The following is a 16,608-nucleotide window of genomic DNA, read 5'->3' on the forward strand; positions in this document are numbered from 1 at the left end:
CCTGGGCCAGTGGGGCCCCGTTGCCTCTCTTGTGCGTCCTGGGCCCTCCCTGTCTCTCCCCCGGCCCCGTCTCTTTCCTTACCTGCTGCAAAATTATTTTTTGTTTGGTTTTTTTTTTTTTTTTTGCGCCCCCCCGCACCTTCTTTCTCCATCTCGCTCTGAGTGGCTCCCTGCCTCCCTGTCTTTTCAGTCCTCCCTCTCTCTGTCCTGTAGCCTGTGGCTACTTTTCTCTGCCTCTCTCTGCCTGCACTGGATTCCCCCTCGGCGCAGGGGCCCGTAGCAGTAGCGCGGGGAAGGAGCAGTGTGTCCAGAAGCCCCTGTGGAAGGAGGCTTTGTTCAGGGTTGATCTGCGGTAATAACGGTTGCTGTTTCCTCTTTCCCTCTCCCAGAGGCTGTGCTCAGGATGGGGTTGTCTGTCCTTCCTGTTCGTCTCTTCCTCTCTCTATTCCTTTGCGCTGGTCCCTCTCCCTATTGTTTATTGTTTTGCTTCTCTGAACCTTTTTTTATTCCCAGCGTTTTCCCGTGACAGGAGCAGCAAAGAAGGGAGCGGAGCATCGGGGTATCCATGGAGAGAGCATTGGGCGTTCTCCTGTCTTTGTGGGGCTGACCCTGAGGAAGTGTGGTACGTGGGTCGGTAGCATGAATATATATATTTTGTGGGTGCACAAACCCGTTTCAGAGTGTCAGAGGGTAAGGGTTTTGTTCTGTTCAGTGTAAACATTGTTCTGTTTGGTGAATTTGTCGAAGATGAGAGTTCAGTGGGGGAGGAAGTCAGCTCTCTGGCTGGTTTGAGGGTAAGGTGGGCTGTACGTGTTTGTCGGTCATCTCTCACCTGCCAGATGTTTTGAACTAGTTGTATCTGGTTTTCGTAGGGAGTCACGAAGGGGTTTGGGGCTCCCCAGTGGCGGGTGCTGTGGCCAAAAGAGAAAGCAGGGTCACAGAGTGCTTCATTTACGGGGCTGGCCTCGGCCATCTACTGCACAAACTTCTGGTATGTAGCAATCGGGACTCGATTTCCTGAAGGAGGAGAGGATGATGGAGCTCGTTATAAGAGCATAATCGTTTTGTCTTCTTTTGGCAGTACGGGCACCCGAGGACCAGCTTGCTTTTGAGGAACGGCACGAGGATGTTGGTGTCGACGCTCAGCAGAGGAAGGAAGCTTCTTTTGGAGGCCAAGAAGATGAAGTAGACTGCTTATTTGTTGTGTTTGATTTTCATTGCGGGGATGGGGAGGGGTGGAACATGCAAAACGCGGTCCTGGGCAGGGGAGGTTTCTGATGTGGGAGGCCGTGAGAGAGATCATGGACGCTGCTGGACAGGCGTTAGAACCCGTTGCTCAGGTTGGACGGACCCAGCAGAACCACCGCACCATCTTAAGTAATGCCTGCTCACGTACTGAGATTTTAGTAGTTGCCCCCGCATCAGCTTTGGCTTTTCCTCGTCGAGCTTGTGTTTTGGCAAGAAGCGTCTTTCGTTAAGCGTTTGGGTCTAAGGGGTGTCCGTGAGGCTACGTGGTGCCCATCCCCATGAGATTTTGTGACCATCAAGTGATATTCAGCATCCATCTTATGCCCGTCTCCTGTAACTACTCTGCAGTTTTCGCTTAAGGCTTGATAGCGCAGCGTTAGCTGAGGGCGGCATTTCCCCCGCTGGCCCCTCCACGCCGACGGCGTTTCCCCTGCCGGCCGCTGTCCGTTCCCTGTAACTGTGACTCTTGTCCCGGCAGAACCTTTGCCAAAGCCACCTTTGTGCTCCACAGCAGTCTGTTTTCTGTCTCGAGTATGTTTCTTTTCGGTATCCGATACCCCAGAGCTGTGTACCGTTGGCTCAGGTCTCTTCTTGAGCTTCTGCGAGAAGAGAGAGCCTTCATCTGTTTTAATCCATGTGTCTCCTGGGGTGTTTTTTTGTTGTCCTTTACAATTTAGTTTTGCCCCAGCTACTGAGGTGTTAATTTAGCTGCTTCATACGGTTCCCGATACGCTTGTGTATTTCCACGTTTCTTTTCGTGTTTTTTGTCCTTTGAGACTGATCTAGTTCTGTTAAGGGACTGAGCGAGAGAGAGCGTTGAGGTGACTCCGAATGGTTGATGGCTTTACAATAAATGATTTACTTTATAACCAGAGATATTTTTTGAGAAGGGGTTCTTAAAAGATTTCGTTCTGCTTTGCCATTCCGCTGGGGTAGATGAGCCCCAGCCTTTTTTCGGGAGGCTCATTCTGCTCCTGGGCTTCTCTGGTACTGTTCCTTGAGTTGGTTGCAGGTTTTGAGCTGTCTAAGCTCTTTGGGTAGGTGTGTTTTGACATTCAGAGATGGGGAGGTTTCTGGTTGAGGTAAGAGATTAAGGAGCAGTCAAAGTTGAGCAGCAGATATATATTAGGAAGTACACTTGTACGAGCTTTTGTTTTCCCTTGGGTCAGTAAGTTTTTGTTGGGTGTTCAGGGGTAGCAAGATGGTCTAATAGTGTGTTTTGGATTATTTGGTTTTGTGGGGGTGTTATGGTTTTGTCGGGGTTTTTTTGTTTGTGGTTTGTTGGGTTTTTTTGTGTGTGGTAGGTTTTTTGTTTGTTTTGTCTTGTTTTCCAGGAATTTTGACTTGACTGAAGGTAGAACCTTATATTTTTTCCACCAGTTTTGCCTGTGTTGTGCAAGTTGTTGACGTTATCTCTCAATAGGACTGATGGTGAGATGCTGCGGTAGGGGTTAGGGTGAGTGTGTTGTACACATCTGTATATGGAGCTCTAGCCTTCCTTCAGAAAGCAGCAGGGACGTAACGCATAGTGTGTGTCGGTGTACGGGACTGCTCGTCGCCTTTCCCGATCGCCCGCAGAGTACCACGTTGTCCCGAGAACCTTTGCAGCTTGCGGCAGGTCCCTTGTAGATTATAAGCATCAGGGCTTCTGTTATTTTGTGGGCCTGTAGAGAGCACGGAGTCTGCGGGAAGCCGGAAGGTGGGAGGTGCTCGCAGAACGCGGGGCAGAGGTGGGAAGGGCGGCTCCCGAGGAGCGGCTGACAGAGGGGCTTTAGGGGTGCAAATACAGGGCAGGAGCTGTCGGGAAGGAGTGAGGTTCCTTCCCTGACAGTTCAGGAGGAGAGGAGGGGTTTTTGAAGTCTTGGTACCGGGGAATGGTTGGGAAAGGGGTGTTTAAGTGTTAGCTAATGGTCGTGTTCTGTGTGCAAGCAGCCTCCGGTAGCCCAGTCTCCTTCCCCGTATGTGTCAGCACGGCCACTCGAGCGTGCTGTCTGCCGAGAGGTTCTCCACGCGGCTGTTCATGGAGTCGCTCAGGAGTGAGTTACCTACAAAAGGAGAGTGTGTCGCTACACCAGCCACGCCTGTTTGCTTCCCGTATTGCTTTTGGCATTTGCCCTATCGGTGTCCGCCTGTGCTTGAGTCATCTGACATGAACTGTGATTTTTGTGTGTTGCGTGGTTTGACTTTTTCTTGCAGTTTAAGTAACAGGTCGAGGGTTAAGCAGGACAGTCGAGCGAGGCGTGACGGCAAAGGCGAGCAGATGGCGTCGTGTGCTGTGACGGGGCGGGCTGTGAGGTCACTCGTCTGGGATTTCTGCCTTTGGGGTCTCTGTGTTGCCGAACAAGTCGGTCAAAAGGATTTGTTAGTTTGTTTTGCGTGGTGAGCTCTTGATTTTGGAAAGCAGTGTCCAACATCTGTGTGCCTCTCCGTATTTCCCCAGAAGTGGGCCCGGCATTGAAGGTGACGGTTCCCCAGCCATCGGGGACGGACCGAGAATGCGAGCAGGCACCTGACGTGGCCACTGACCCGGGAGGCACGGATTGGGAGGTGAGCGGAGCCGTGTTGGCACGGTAGGGGAAAGGATGAGTCTGGAATGTGGCTGTTGGTGCAGATGCGCGGTAGGGAGCCGGACACGGAAGGGAGGGGGCGAACAGAGCATCGTGAGAAGGTAGGTCAGCACGTGACAACGGAGGGGTCGTGCAGTGTGAGCACCTATGTGACTAGTTAATGAAGGGACTCACAAAACTATATGCAAAGCGGGATGTCTGCCCCGAGCTCGTTGGGCAAGGTGAGCGATGAACAGGGAGCCGTAGCAGCTGTTATTTTTGAGGTGTGGAATTGTTTGTGAGCGGGCGGCCGCTTCCAGGCGCAGGGGTCGCCTTGTCTCTCTGGTTCTCTAGGCACCGTAGGTGGCGGCGGCCACGACATCCAGCCTCATTAGAGCGTGGGGGAGCGGAAGTTCACGGCGCTTCCGAGGAGGCTGTTGTTGCGGAAGTGGCCGGCGTTGAGTGGTGCGATGCTGAGTGATGGCACCGCACGTTTGGAGATGAAGAGTATCCGTGTGACCGCAGCCCCATCCTACGTAGCCTGTGTGGCCTTTTTAAAGGATGGCTTTTGAGCCCCCAGATTTGGAAGGGAAGCTGAGGGGCCGATGCGGTCTTTGTGCGGGTGGCCGGTCGGTTGGGGGAAGCGCAGGTGGGGCAGGCAGGGGTTGTAAAATCAGCGGAGGGTACCGTTCAGAGACCGGACACGTTTGGGCCGAGAGAGGTTGTGGTGTCCTTTCTGCAAAACAGAAGCATCTGCCAGGCAGGGGGAGTTCCTGCCTGTGCTTGTGCTGTTGTGTGGATTTTGTAGTCTGTCTTTGTTCCTTACTGTACTCGGGTCTCGATGTGTCTGTTGTTCTCCGTGCTGAGCAGGCACCTAGGTAGCAATATTGAGGGTTTTGCAAGCCCTGGCTCATCGGCATAATGGTAACCGAGAGCTTCCTTTCTCGCATTTTAAGTCTACTGCATAGATTTGTCTTGTGTCTGAAATATTAGACCTTTATAGAAGGTCATCTTTTTGCAGCGGTGATTAAGGCGGCCTCGATACTGCTGCTGAGGAGCAGTCTGAATACGCAGAGCCCTTTTCTGGGACCTGTTCCCTGCACCTGAACGTTCTGAGGTCTTTAAGAGTGGCTTGTCGCTCGTACGTCGTCCTAGTTGTGGGTATATGGTTTTATTGCAGGTGATGATGGTAGGTGACTTCTCTGCGGATGCTATAGCTTCTTCCTCGCTGCCGTATAGATCTTCTCGCCCGGTGGCATCTCTGGGCCGGAAGTCCGTCGTCTCGGTGAGAGTTTTCTTAGGTGCCTCGATCGCGTCGCTTGTAGTATTTGTGAGCGGTGTCGGTCCGTGCATGTCGATGCCTGTGTCAGAGCTGCTCCGCCTGGGGGTGTAGCAATGGTAGAGCGGAGGAAAGAATAGCAATAAGAGTATATGGTTAATGTTAATATGCATAGACTGTTTTGGCAACGCCCGTACAACCCTCGTCGGAGCGAGTGGCCGTTGGCAGCGGGCGAGGATGGTAATTTCCGGGGTGTTTTGTGGGTGCCGAGGGGATGACCGTAGCTGCCTGGGAGAGGCAGCTAGAGTGCTAGCTGAGCAGAGGGCACCTCTCAGCTGTTCAAGCTTGTACGTGCGTGGGGCTTAACATTTGATTGAAGGTATTTCCTTTAATGGCATGCAGTAGTTGGGCTCTAGATGGTATTCCTACGTGGAAGCAAGACCTGTGGAATGGTTAAGCTGTTGCTGTGCGTCCAGGTGACTTGTTCTATCATGCTGTTCTTGCAGAGGATGAAGATGGAGCTGTGCAGGGTGATGGAGCAGAGCTGAGTAGAGCACACTAAGGCAGCGGGTCCGTGTGCGGGATTAAAGGGAAGATGCGACCGAAGGCTATTTGAGGAGCATTTCAGGCGAGCTGGGTCGCAGTGAGGGGGCGCATGGGGCTGGTGACTTTGTTCTCTTTGCTCTCAGGAGCACAGCGCTATCCCTAGGGGCTGGCAAGGTCCTAATTGTGGGGCCGGCGCCCATCGGGTGCTTCTTTTTGCGTTACAGTTTAAAGCGTGGATCGCTCTGATGTTTGAGGAGTTTCTGGGCAGTTGTCGTCTGCGGCGTCGTTCCCAGATGCGTGAACAGCTCTGCTCTGTCGCTGTCTGTTTTCAGGGAGCGTGATTTCTTCCCTGCATCCTTACGTTCTTAGGTCTTGTAGCTGGGCTTCTTGTGCCTCCTCCCTCTCAGTTTTGAGAGGAACTTCTTGTCACGGGCCCTGACGCTCTTCTAATCATTTTGGATCTCGTTAGGGCCTCCTTGCACCACTGTCAGGGTTCTGCAGGTCTTGTTGCTGGACGAGCTCTTCCGTCCAGTTGTCTCTGTGTTTGCCGAGAGCGTTCTCTCGTCTTGGAGGCGCGCGGTTTGTAGTGTTTCTCATAGCGTTGGTGTGTGCGTTTTGTGAGTTTGGCTCGGAGCCGCCTTGCTGGCCGTGTAGAGTCGGGTAGGTGGCACAGCGATGAGAGCTTAGGGTTCATCTGTTGCTGTGCTAAGGCTGTTGGGGGAAAGGTGGTACCGTCATCTCGGATGGAGTGGCCCTCCTCAGCAGGCAAGGACCGTAATCACCGTGACGTTTTGTGGGCTCGGAGGCCGTGACCGTGGCTATCTGGGAGAGGCAGCTAGAGTTCAGCTGAGCAGATTACCTCTGCAGGGTGTTCAAGCTTGTACGTGCGTAGGGCTTCATGTTTGATGTCATATGTTTGTTTTTAATGGCAGGTTATAGTCGGTGTTCAGGAACAGTTAAGGTACTGCTGTGCAACCAGGCGACTTGTTTCGTATTGGTTTTGGAGATGCCGAGGGACGAGTCGTGCAGGGCGACGGAGGGGAACTGAGGGGACCGATGTAAGCGGGTGAGTCGGTGCGTGGTGTATATAGAGGGAAGATGTGACCGATGCCTCTATGACTCCATTGCTCCTTGCGTTTGTCTTTTGTTTTGGTTTTGAAGTAGCGTAGCAATGAGCAAAGGAGGCAAGTCGAGCAAGGCGAGTGGTGATTGGTGGGCTGAAGTAGCAGCTCTTTTCTGAGGTGTTGTGTTGCTGGTGAAGTTATAAGCAACGCGTGTCGTTTGGGTGTTACGGACGGCGGGCGAGGTGCCGTGTTCAGCTGCAAGTGACGTAGGCCGGGTGGGAGGCTGTCGAGGGAAAGGGGTGCGAGACGGGGATCGGTGCGGGCAGGCTGTGGCATCGGGCAGCATCTCAGGAGGTGCCTTTTCGCTTGGCTTTTTGCAGGTGCCGCTGGCAGGCTCGGAGTGCTGCTGCCGCACGCCTATGAGAGGTCTGAGAAGGTGGGGCAGCGGCCAGCATCTAAGACCAGAGAATGCTGTGGTCCGTCGTCGAGCTCTTCAGTTTTGTAGGTAACACGTGGGCCGTCTTTGGAACGGCGTATGAGCATTAGAAGTGAGCTGGGTAGTAATGAGGAAGTCACGGGGCGGTGATTTCTCACGAGCGTAACGGTAGTTTACTGTGTGTTGATACGTTTGGTGCCACAAGCGATGACGGAAGCGGGGTGTGATGCTGGAATCTGTGCAGAGCAGGTGAGCCGATGGGCATGTTCGTTTTGATGAGGGGGGTGCTCTGGAAGAGATCTGTGTTGACCTGTGTGATACTTATTGCTGGCTCTGGGTTTTTTCCTTTTTTACATGATGAAGAGGCACCTGGCCACTGCAAGAATATCCTGGTTAGCTGGTGTGTTTCTTGTTGTGAAAGGATGCATAATCTGACCCATCTGAAAGCCCCACAGTGTGACTTTTGTTAGGAAGAGATTTTGAAGAATTGAGATATTTCTTATTCAGTGAGGTTGCATTCTATGAACTTGCCATCAGAGTGCATCTTAGAGACAGTGTCTTTGTCAGCAGAACTCATCAGCACAAGACTTGCAAAGTATTGCTTTTTTTTAAAGACAAAAAAATCCATGGTCCTTGCGGAGATCCAAGCACAGCACATACTCCAAAGGTTGATGGCATTGGTAGTGCTTGGGTTCTCAGTTGTAACAGTCGAGATACCATAAAATGCGGTTCGCCTGCATGCTTCGGTACAGCCGAACGCATTAGCAGGTCTGCCGGTCCTTCTTGGTAGCCCCGTGTATTGCAACACTGGGGATTTGATTTGTGTGGTTTTTTGTTGTGGTATTATTTTTCCCCCCCCCCCCAAAAAAGTAAAACTGTATCGGGGATCTCTTCACTCACCGATTCTTCTGTCATAAATGAAAGTTTAAAAAAAAGCTAACATCGTCTGATTTACGACGTGACTTGCGCTCTTTCAGCTGTAACTGCCAAGCAGATGTAGGGTACGATTTGTTAGGTGTACTTAAGCAGGTAGGTATTTGTGGTAAATATTTAATGAGGGGCGACTGAATGTTGTGGGGGGGTGTTTCCTGCCGGTATTTTGAGGGAGCGCTCTTAAGTACTTTATTTCAGTCTCGCTTTCGACGCGCGTTTCCCTGGCAGTTCAGCAGCATCTCTTGGGCGGGGCAGCCGGGCGGACGTCCCTCCCGACTCCGTAACACGCCAAAACCCCCCAGTCACGTTGCTGCTGTGTATTTTGGAGATAGATAATCTTATGGCGGGCGTGAACGGCTGTGCGAGTTGAATGAACGCAGAAGGAAAATGGAAAGCTTTTAGAGCCTAGACGCTCATATTGGATGTGCGTAAACACGCGCCCGCCTTCTCAGCACAAAGTGAATTACTGAGATTTATTCTTAATTTTTTACGTTACTCTTTCAAGTTTGACACGCTTCACTTCAGGCTTCGTGGAGCCAGGCAGCAAGACGTGCGGCGGCAGGGCGAGGGCTGTAGCTGCTGCGGTGGGTCTGTAAGCGGAGGTTCCGGTTCCGGTACAACTTTGCCCCGCAGCCTCACGGGGTTATCTCCCCGCAGCGGTGCCGTAAGGAAGGGATGAGACGTTTTCCAGCACCAGCCAGAGCGTTCAGTGTTACGCGAAGGATCTGTTCAAAATGGTATCGGTTAGTCTTAATACCGTTTTCAAGCGTTCCAATCACTCTAGCTTTTAAAGGATGTGTTGTGTTTTGACGTGACCCGTTTGCCTGGAATCTTGCTGCGGCTCAATTTCCTTCCTACCCCTTATGCTGACTGAGCTCCTCCATTTTCTTCTGTGCTATTTTATTAACGTGCTGAAATATAGTTTGGGATTTCTGTTTTTCAGATGTCGTCTAAGTGTCTCGTGATGCTCAAGAGATGCCTGCCGGTCGTTAAGCGTGGTGAAGGTAAGGGGCCATCCCTCGGCCTGGAGGCTCCTGGCTCTGTCTCCAGCGGGTGCCCCGCAGGTGCGGCCGCGAGGGCTGCCCGGTGGGGAGAGTCGGGGCCCCCAGGGACCGGGGCTGTTTGTCACCCCGGGGAGCCCGTCCCAGTGCGGGAACATGTCCGAGCGGAGCCCGAGAGAGACGTGACACCGTCCTCTGGCACGCTCCTGCTCTGCCGTGGGGCAGCCGCCAGCCTGCGGACAGGGGCTGGGGGGGCTGCAGCTGTTTGGGGGGCTGCCCCACCTTTTAGATTTTAGCAGAGCTCCCCCTTTTCCGGGGGGTGTGGGAGGGGTGTGCGTGTACCTTTGTAAATGGCACTATTAAAGTAATGAGCTGCAGGTTGGAGCAGGTTCCCTTGTTTAGTGCCCTTCTTGGGGGTGAATAAAATTGGGGGAGTCCTGGGGGGGGTGTGATGATGTCATGTGGGGTGCCCCGGTGTCACTGGGGGAGCTGATAATGCGTCAGAGGAACAGGTGAGTGGGGGCGTCATGTAGGGGTTCCCCCCCAAAAAGGGGGGTTACAGCCCCAAAATGCCTGAAAATTCAGGGGGGCTATTACAAAAACCTCTTATATATATTGACATGTGTAATATTAATTTATAGATGCATAAAGGGATTTTGAGATAAGAACTTATCTCTCCTATATTATATAACGGATTTCGGGATACAAAAATTCTGCATCGAGATGCAGGGTTTTAAAACACAAAAGTAACTCGACCGTCTATATATCTAGATCAAAAAATAAAGGAGTTTAAAGTGAAAAGGATAGATGAAGGAATTCAAAGCAGAAGAAAGTCTGACTAGAGCGAGCATCTACGCTTAGTGTGTGTTACATAGTCTAAGCAGATGTGTAATCTAAATAGAGGTTATATAGAGTGAAATAAGCCGAGGTATAACTGTAAGTAGATGTCTAAATAGAGAAGTCGAAAAAGATTGAAGTGTCAAAGGGTAAGTAAGCAGATAGCTAGCCTAAATAGCTGTTTTATGTACGTGTTAATATGGAAGTCTAAACAGGTATGTGTAAAGAGATATTCTGTGTAAGTGTAAATAGCCTAAATAGGTGTAAGTGTAAATATAATAGCTAAGTCTAAACAGATGTTGTATGTAAATGTAAAACAGATAGTATATATAAAATATAGATGTACTCCGTAAGGATGTGTAAGTAGACACATAGTGCAAATGTCTATGCTATGTAAGGTTTTAAAATGCAAAGAAACCACGTTGATAGAGATGTTTATAGAGAAGATTTAAAAATTAGACACACAGCCCACCCCCCAATCAACTGAAGGCACAAAAGCGCTTTCAAATGCTGCCCCTTCCCCGTTCTCCTTCTCCCATCCCGATTTGGGGCCGATTCCCCCAAATGGGGACTTTCCCCTCTGGGGCTGCGTAGGCAGCCTGGGAGCTGCTGCCAGGGCAGACACACACTCCAAAGCCCCTGAGTCTGGGTCTGCAATGGGGGGTGAAAAACCCCAAACAGGTTTGGGGGAAAGAAAACAATTCGGGGCTCTTGGGAAAGCCCACTCCTGCTGGGTTTGTGCAGTTGGAAAGGAGGGGGGTAAAAAAAGCGGGGGTGGGGGGGCGGAACCCTGCTAACCATTCTCATGCACAAAAGCAAAAAATCGCCAATTTCAATGTTGTGGAAAGGGTGAAAAAAACCCGGAAGTGAACCGTTTGGAAAAGCAATCCCAACTTTTATCTTATGGAAAAGCAAAAAAAAAAAAAAACCCCAAACGAACAAAACCAAAGTAACCCGAACAACAACAAAAAAAGCCAAACCATCCAACCGGAAATCACCAAAACTAAATAAACCCACCGAAAACCCTAAACTGGGGAAAATTTGGGGTGAAACACCGGCAGTTTGAGGGGCATTGCTGGGGCTTATCTGGAATGGATTCGCCGGAGCGGGTCAGTTATCTGGAGCGGATCATCTGCTGCAGGTTAGCCCAGGTGAGTTGCCCGTTGTGGATTATCCTGGGGGGACCCCCTGGTGTCAGTCATCCCCATGCATGTTCCCCGTGGCGTGTCTGCCCAGACATGCCCCTGTCCAGCGGTGTCCGCCTCCTCCCCCGCCCTCCCTCTGCGTGTGTCTGTGCCCTCCCAAACGCTTTCCCCTGACATGGCCCCCCCGCATGACTCTTTTTTCCCCCGGTGACGTCCTCCCTCTCCCTGGCCTCCTGTTCTGTGCTCGCTGAAGCCTTATGCTTACGCAGGATGAGCAGAGCAGGGTGCTGGCAGTGCAGAGGCGAGGCGAGGCGCTGCCAAGCCAACGAAGCCCAAGGCTCAGCAGCGCACAAGTCCTTTGCAGGTCAGCCACTGGCACCTGGTCTGCCTGGCTGCCCCGTGCCCTGACGCACAGCTGCCCCCCTCACCCCAGGCAGCCTGCCTTCGGAAGGGCAGCTGTGTTCCCCTGATTGATTTTCTTCTTTAACCCTCTAGGACCTGTTGACTTGCTGCTCTCCCTGTCACAGCCCTGATGCCGCAGGCCTACAGCAACTGATGGGGCTCACTCCGGGGGGGTGGGGGGTGGGAAAGGGGACCTTTCTCCCCAGGTCGTTTGTGCTGCTTCTCCTCCCTAGGGCGTGGGGTGGGGGTGAGTGGGGCAGGAGGGAGGACGGTAACGGCCACCTGATTTTTAAAGCAGTCGAGACGGAAGGACTAAAATGCTCGAGGCACTTTGGTGGTGGGCGGTGCGGAGGCAACGACTGACACTGCTGGGGCTGCGGGAGTGGGGAAGGTGCAGAGAAACATGAGCTCTGCGCACGCAGTAACAGTTCCGTTATCCCGGCGAACGTGACCCAGAGCCGGCGCGGGTCTTGCCCCAGAGAAGAGTCACGGACGTCGTGCCGCTGCCGCCGTGCTGTGCTACGGCAGCCGGGAATCGCGCATGCGGAGTGGCGATGGTGGACCCTGCTGACACCGTGCGGCCAAAGTGCGGTACCGCACCCGGAACAGACGCATGCGCAGTGGCGACGATGTGTCACTGCTCGCTGCTGCCACCGAGCGACCGAACCGCGGAACAGCGGGGGCCAGCTGCGCTACCCTGCTCGCGGCAGTCACCGAGCGCTCAAAACCGGGTACTGCAGACGGGCAGCCGCCCGTTCCCGAGGGTGAAGTTTTTTCGCTGGTCGCTGCTGCCACCGTGCAAGCAGATGCCGGTACTGCAGCCAGGCAGTTCCGTATGCACAGTGGCGCTTTACTTTCTGCCCCTGCTTCCACCGACCGCCCAAACGCTCGCAGTGCAGGTGGGCAGCCGCGCATGCGCAGTGGCGCCTTTTTGTGCTCGCTGCTGCCACCGTGCGACCAAACCGCGGTACTGCAGGTGGGCGGCCGCGCATGCGCAGTGGCGCCTTTTGTGCTCTCTGCTGCCACCGTGCGACCAAACAGCGGTACTGCAGGTGGGCGGCCGCGCATGCGCACTGGCGCCTTTTTGTGCTCGCTGCTGCCACCGAGCGACCGAACCGCGGAACAGCACGGGGGGAGCTGCGCTACCCTGCTCGCGGCAGTCACCGAGCGATCAAAACCGGGCACTGCAGACGGGCAGCCGCCCGTTCCCGACGGTGAAGTTTTTCCGCTGGTCGCTGCTGCCACCGTGCAAGCAGATTCCGGTACTGCAGCCAGGCAGTTCCGTATGCACAGTGGCGCTTTACTTTCTGCCCCTGCTTCCACCGACCGCCCAAACGCTCGCAGTGCAGGTGGGCAGCCGCGCATGCGCAGTGGCGTCTTTTCTGCTCTCTGCTGCCACCGTGCGACCAAAGAGCGGTACTGCAGGTGGGCGGCCGCGCATGCGCAGTGACGCCTCTTTCTGCTCTCTGCTGCCACCGTGCGATCAGACCGCGGTACTGCAGGTGAGCAGCCGCGCATGCGCAGTGGCGCCTTTTTGCTCTCTGCTGCCACCGTGCGATCAAACCGCGGTACTGCAGGTGGGCAGCCGCGCATGCGCAGTGGCGCCTTTTCTTCTCTCTGCTGCCACCGTGCGATCAGACCGCGGTACTGCAGGTGGGCAGGCGCGCATGCGCAGTAGCGCCTTTTTGTGCTCGCTGCTGCCACCTTGCGATCAAACCGCGGTACTGCATGTGGGGGGCCGCGCATGCGCACTGGCGCCTTTGTGTTCTCTGCTACCACCGTGCGACCAGACCGGGGTACTGCAGGTGGGCAGCCGCGCATGCGCAGTGGCGCCTTTTCTGCTCTCTGCTGCCACCGAGCGACCAGACCGCGGTACTGCAGGTGGGCAGCCGCGCATGCGCACTGGCGCCTTTTTGTGCTCGCTGCTGCCACCGAGCGACCGAACCGCGGAACAGCACGGGGGGAGCTGCGCTACCCTGCTCGCGGCAGTCACCGAGCGATCAAAACCGGGTACTGCAGACGGGCAGCCGCCCGTTCCCGACGGTGAAGGTTTTCCGCTGGTCGCTGCTGCCACCGTGCAAGCAGATGCCGGTACTGCAGCCAGGCAGTTCCGTATGCGCGGTGGCGCTTTATTTTCTGCCCCCTACTTCCACCGAGCGCCCAAACCCTCGTACCGCAGGTGGGCAGCCGCGCATGCGCAGTGGCGACCTTTTAGCTCTCTGCTGCCACCGTGCGACCAAACTGCGGTACTGCAGCCAGCAGCCGTGCACGGGCTGTAGCGACATTTTGCCGCGCTCACTTCTCCACGCCACTTAGTGACCCCCCCGCACGCTACGTGGTGACGTCACCGTGGGGGCCGGAACCGTGTAGGCACAGCCCCTAGCGACAGGTGTTGACCCCTTGCGATAGCCCGTTGAGGGCGGTCCTGATACCCCTCGCCACGCTCTTAGCAACGGGCCCTGCCCCCGGCGATGGGCAGGCGGGCCGTCTGATGTCCGACCCACCTGGCCCCACCCACCCACTTTGGTGCTGTGCGGTGCACTTTGCTCTCTGCTGCCACCCTGCGAGCCTTCATCCCTCGGGGGGGCTCGGCCCGCCCCTTTTGCGGGGCGCTGTGGGAAGGGCGGGGGCGGGGCCCGGGGGTCGAAGAGCCCCAGCCGGGGCTCGGGCAGCTCTTGCTGCCCCTGGGCTTCTCTGCCGTCGGTGCTCCCGTGTTCCCTCGGGCGGTCGCAGCTTTGGGGCTGTCTCAGCCCCCCGGGCAGGCGTGCTCTGGCGTTTAGAGAAGCGGAGGCGTTGCCTGAGGTAAGGATTCCAGAGCTTGGCACTCTTTGGCAGCATCTGTACTAGAAAGGTCCCTTGTGGCCTGCTTTGCTTTTTTTCTCCCGGGATGTTGTTTCGGGCGCTGAGGGGGCGGTGAGACGGTTTAGTGGTATGGTGTTCTGTTTGGGGTTTGTTTTTTGCTTTGCTGGTTTTCTTCCCCCTTGTGAGATCATTTCATTCATTTATCATTTCATATTATCATTTACCCCGCGCCATTTCCGTCCCCTTTGGGCAGCAGCGGATCTGCTGCCGCTTCAGGCGGCCGCTTTCTCGAGGGCAAGGAGCTGGGACGACAACGGGCCGCTGCAGGCTCTGGTCAGGGTAAGAGGCTGTTCCCTGGGGAGCCGGCGCAGGGGGAGCGGAGGTACGCACGGGCACTTGTCGGTGCCCCTGGCCGGTAAAGGGAAGGTTAAATTGTTAGAGTGCAAATAAATACATTTTATTTAGGGAGGAGTCGTGACTAAATTTAATCGCACCTATTACTGAGCAAACCAGGCAGTCATTATTCCTAATCTGTAATTAAAAAAAAAATAAAGGCAGTCCTTTTTTATGCCATAAATAGAGTTGCGAGTCATTAATAGCTCAATCTAAATACAGCCGTTATTACATCAACTGCAGGCATTAATGACTCCTGATCAGAAACAAAATAAGGACAGTTTTAGAATCTACAATGAAAATTGAACTGGAAAGCTAAATTGGGAGTGGGTAATACTGAAATTGTAACAGGGCTGTTAGAAAGTTCAGAGGCAGCGACAGCTCCTGCTTCCAACCCAAGCAGTAAACGAAGCTTTAGATTCTTAAATGAACAGAAATAAAGGTGAGCTGTTAAACAGTGGCTGGGTTCAAGCGTAGGCATTAAGAAAATTTGCAGGTGCGGGTGATTCCTGACGAGAACTAACAATTCCAGAAGATTTAGATTTAAAATGACAAAGCTAATGGAGTGCCACAACCGCCCGGATGTAACTGCAGCCGCTTTGGGGGAATGCCCCAGCCCTCCCCAACCACCGCTATTAATTACTGCCAAGGAGAGCGAAAGTGAAAGTAGAAGCAGTGCAGGTGAAATGCGAGCAGTACGCTTTTCCTAAGTCATCTCTTCGTGTCAGGAGAGGAAAGAAAATGGAAAGAAGATGTTTGCAGGGGGTCTGTGCTGGGTTGCCTGCGCGTCTCTTCCGTGCGTCCTTGAGGAGACATTTAGCTCCTGTTGGGCGCTCGCAGGTGGAGACAGGGCGAGCTGGAGGCGGGATCGGTGCCGGCCCTGAAAAAGGGATGGGCAACGAGCTGAGAGAAGAGGGGGCAAGGGCTGAAAAAGGGTCTCCAGTTCTGCAGGGAAGGCAGCGGGATGTGACTCGGCAACCGCTCTGAGGAGTGCAGGGTCATTCGCTGCGATGAAGTCAGGGTCTGCGGCTGGCCCGGAGAGGCAGCAGAAATCCCAAACTCTTTGCAGGGGTACCGGCCAGATTAGGGCAACACCTGAACAGTAAAACCATTTAGGGGAAGCAGAGCTGGGCTGCACCGCGTGGCCAACCTCCCTCTTCTCCGTGAGTCCCAAAGGGGCAGCTCCAAGAATGTGCTGAGAATTCATCCCTTGCGCTAAAAATGAGACGTAAGTAGCACCCACCCGTGAATTTTATTTTCTCTCTCGCTCTGCGGCTCCTGCCTGCTTGTCTCTCCTCAGTGCTCACCTGCACCCGTGCTCGGATGGGGCAGCTGAGGGAAGGTGCTGCCATCTCCCCAGCCCCGGCGGACCGCCCCTCAGCTGTGTCCTCTGTCAGGGAGCGTCGTCATCTCTCCTGCCTCCCAGAGCGTGTCCTGTAGTGGCAGACGCGCGGGCTTTTCCCTGCACGCGCATACGGGAAGGGAAGCACAGTGAGAGCTGGGCTTGTCAAAGAGTAACGGGGGTGGTGGGAAGCGTAGCTAGAACCGGAGAGCTACAGCGCAAAAGCAAAGCAGACGGGACACAAAAGTAAAATGGTGCACAGGAATGCTGAGGCGAGAACTCCCGCAGCACACAGGAAATCAGTGTCAGAATCTATTTTCTTCTGACTGCCAAATTAAAAATAATGGCACGCTTTGCAACGCTAAGCTCGCTCTGATCGTCTGAACTGTTTCTTTCCAACTCCCCACCGCCCCCAGCACACCGCTCAGCCTCCTCAGCCTGAAATGCCTTGTTTTCCTTCTTTTTTTTTTTTTTTTTTTAATGACAGGGCAACTTCTGTTCCCGAGGTGGTGCCCACAGTACAGCTATCTCTTCGAAGGCAGTTTGGTTTAGGTCAGAGAATGTTTAGCCTGGACTGAATCAGCCTCTGTTTCTATTTCTGGAAATCATCGGTCCTGTGCATAAAGCCCGGAAA

The 16,608-nt window shown here is 54.1% G+C and overlaps 1 long non-coding RNA gene across 1 annotated transcript; it reads left to right on the forward strand.

Annotated features, from left to right (window-relative positions):
• Window positions 1-521: 521 nt before the first annotated feature.
• LOC142050912 (uncharacterized) lies at window positions 522-7,981 on the forward strand. The gene is made up of 5 exons (XR_012658198.1): window positions 522-622; window positions 873-991; window positions 1,082-1,185; window positions 3,689-3,795; window positions 7,064-7,981. It is a non-coding gene; the product is annotated as an uncharacterized LOC142050912 (long non-coding RNA).
• Window positions 7,982-16,608: the final 8,627 nt, after the last annotated feature.

This window comes from Phalacrocorax aristotelis, unplaced genomic scaffold (assembly GCF_949628215.1).
Source record: "Phalacrocorax aristotelis unplaced genomic scaffold, bGulAri2.1 scaffold_61, whole genome shotgun sequence".
Lineage (NCBI taxonomy): Eukaryota > Metazoa > Chordata > Aves > Suliformes > Phalacrocoracidae > Phalacrocorax > Phalacrocorax aristotelis.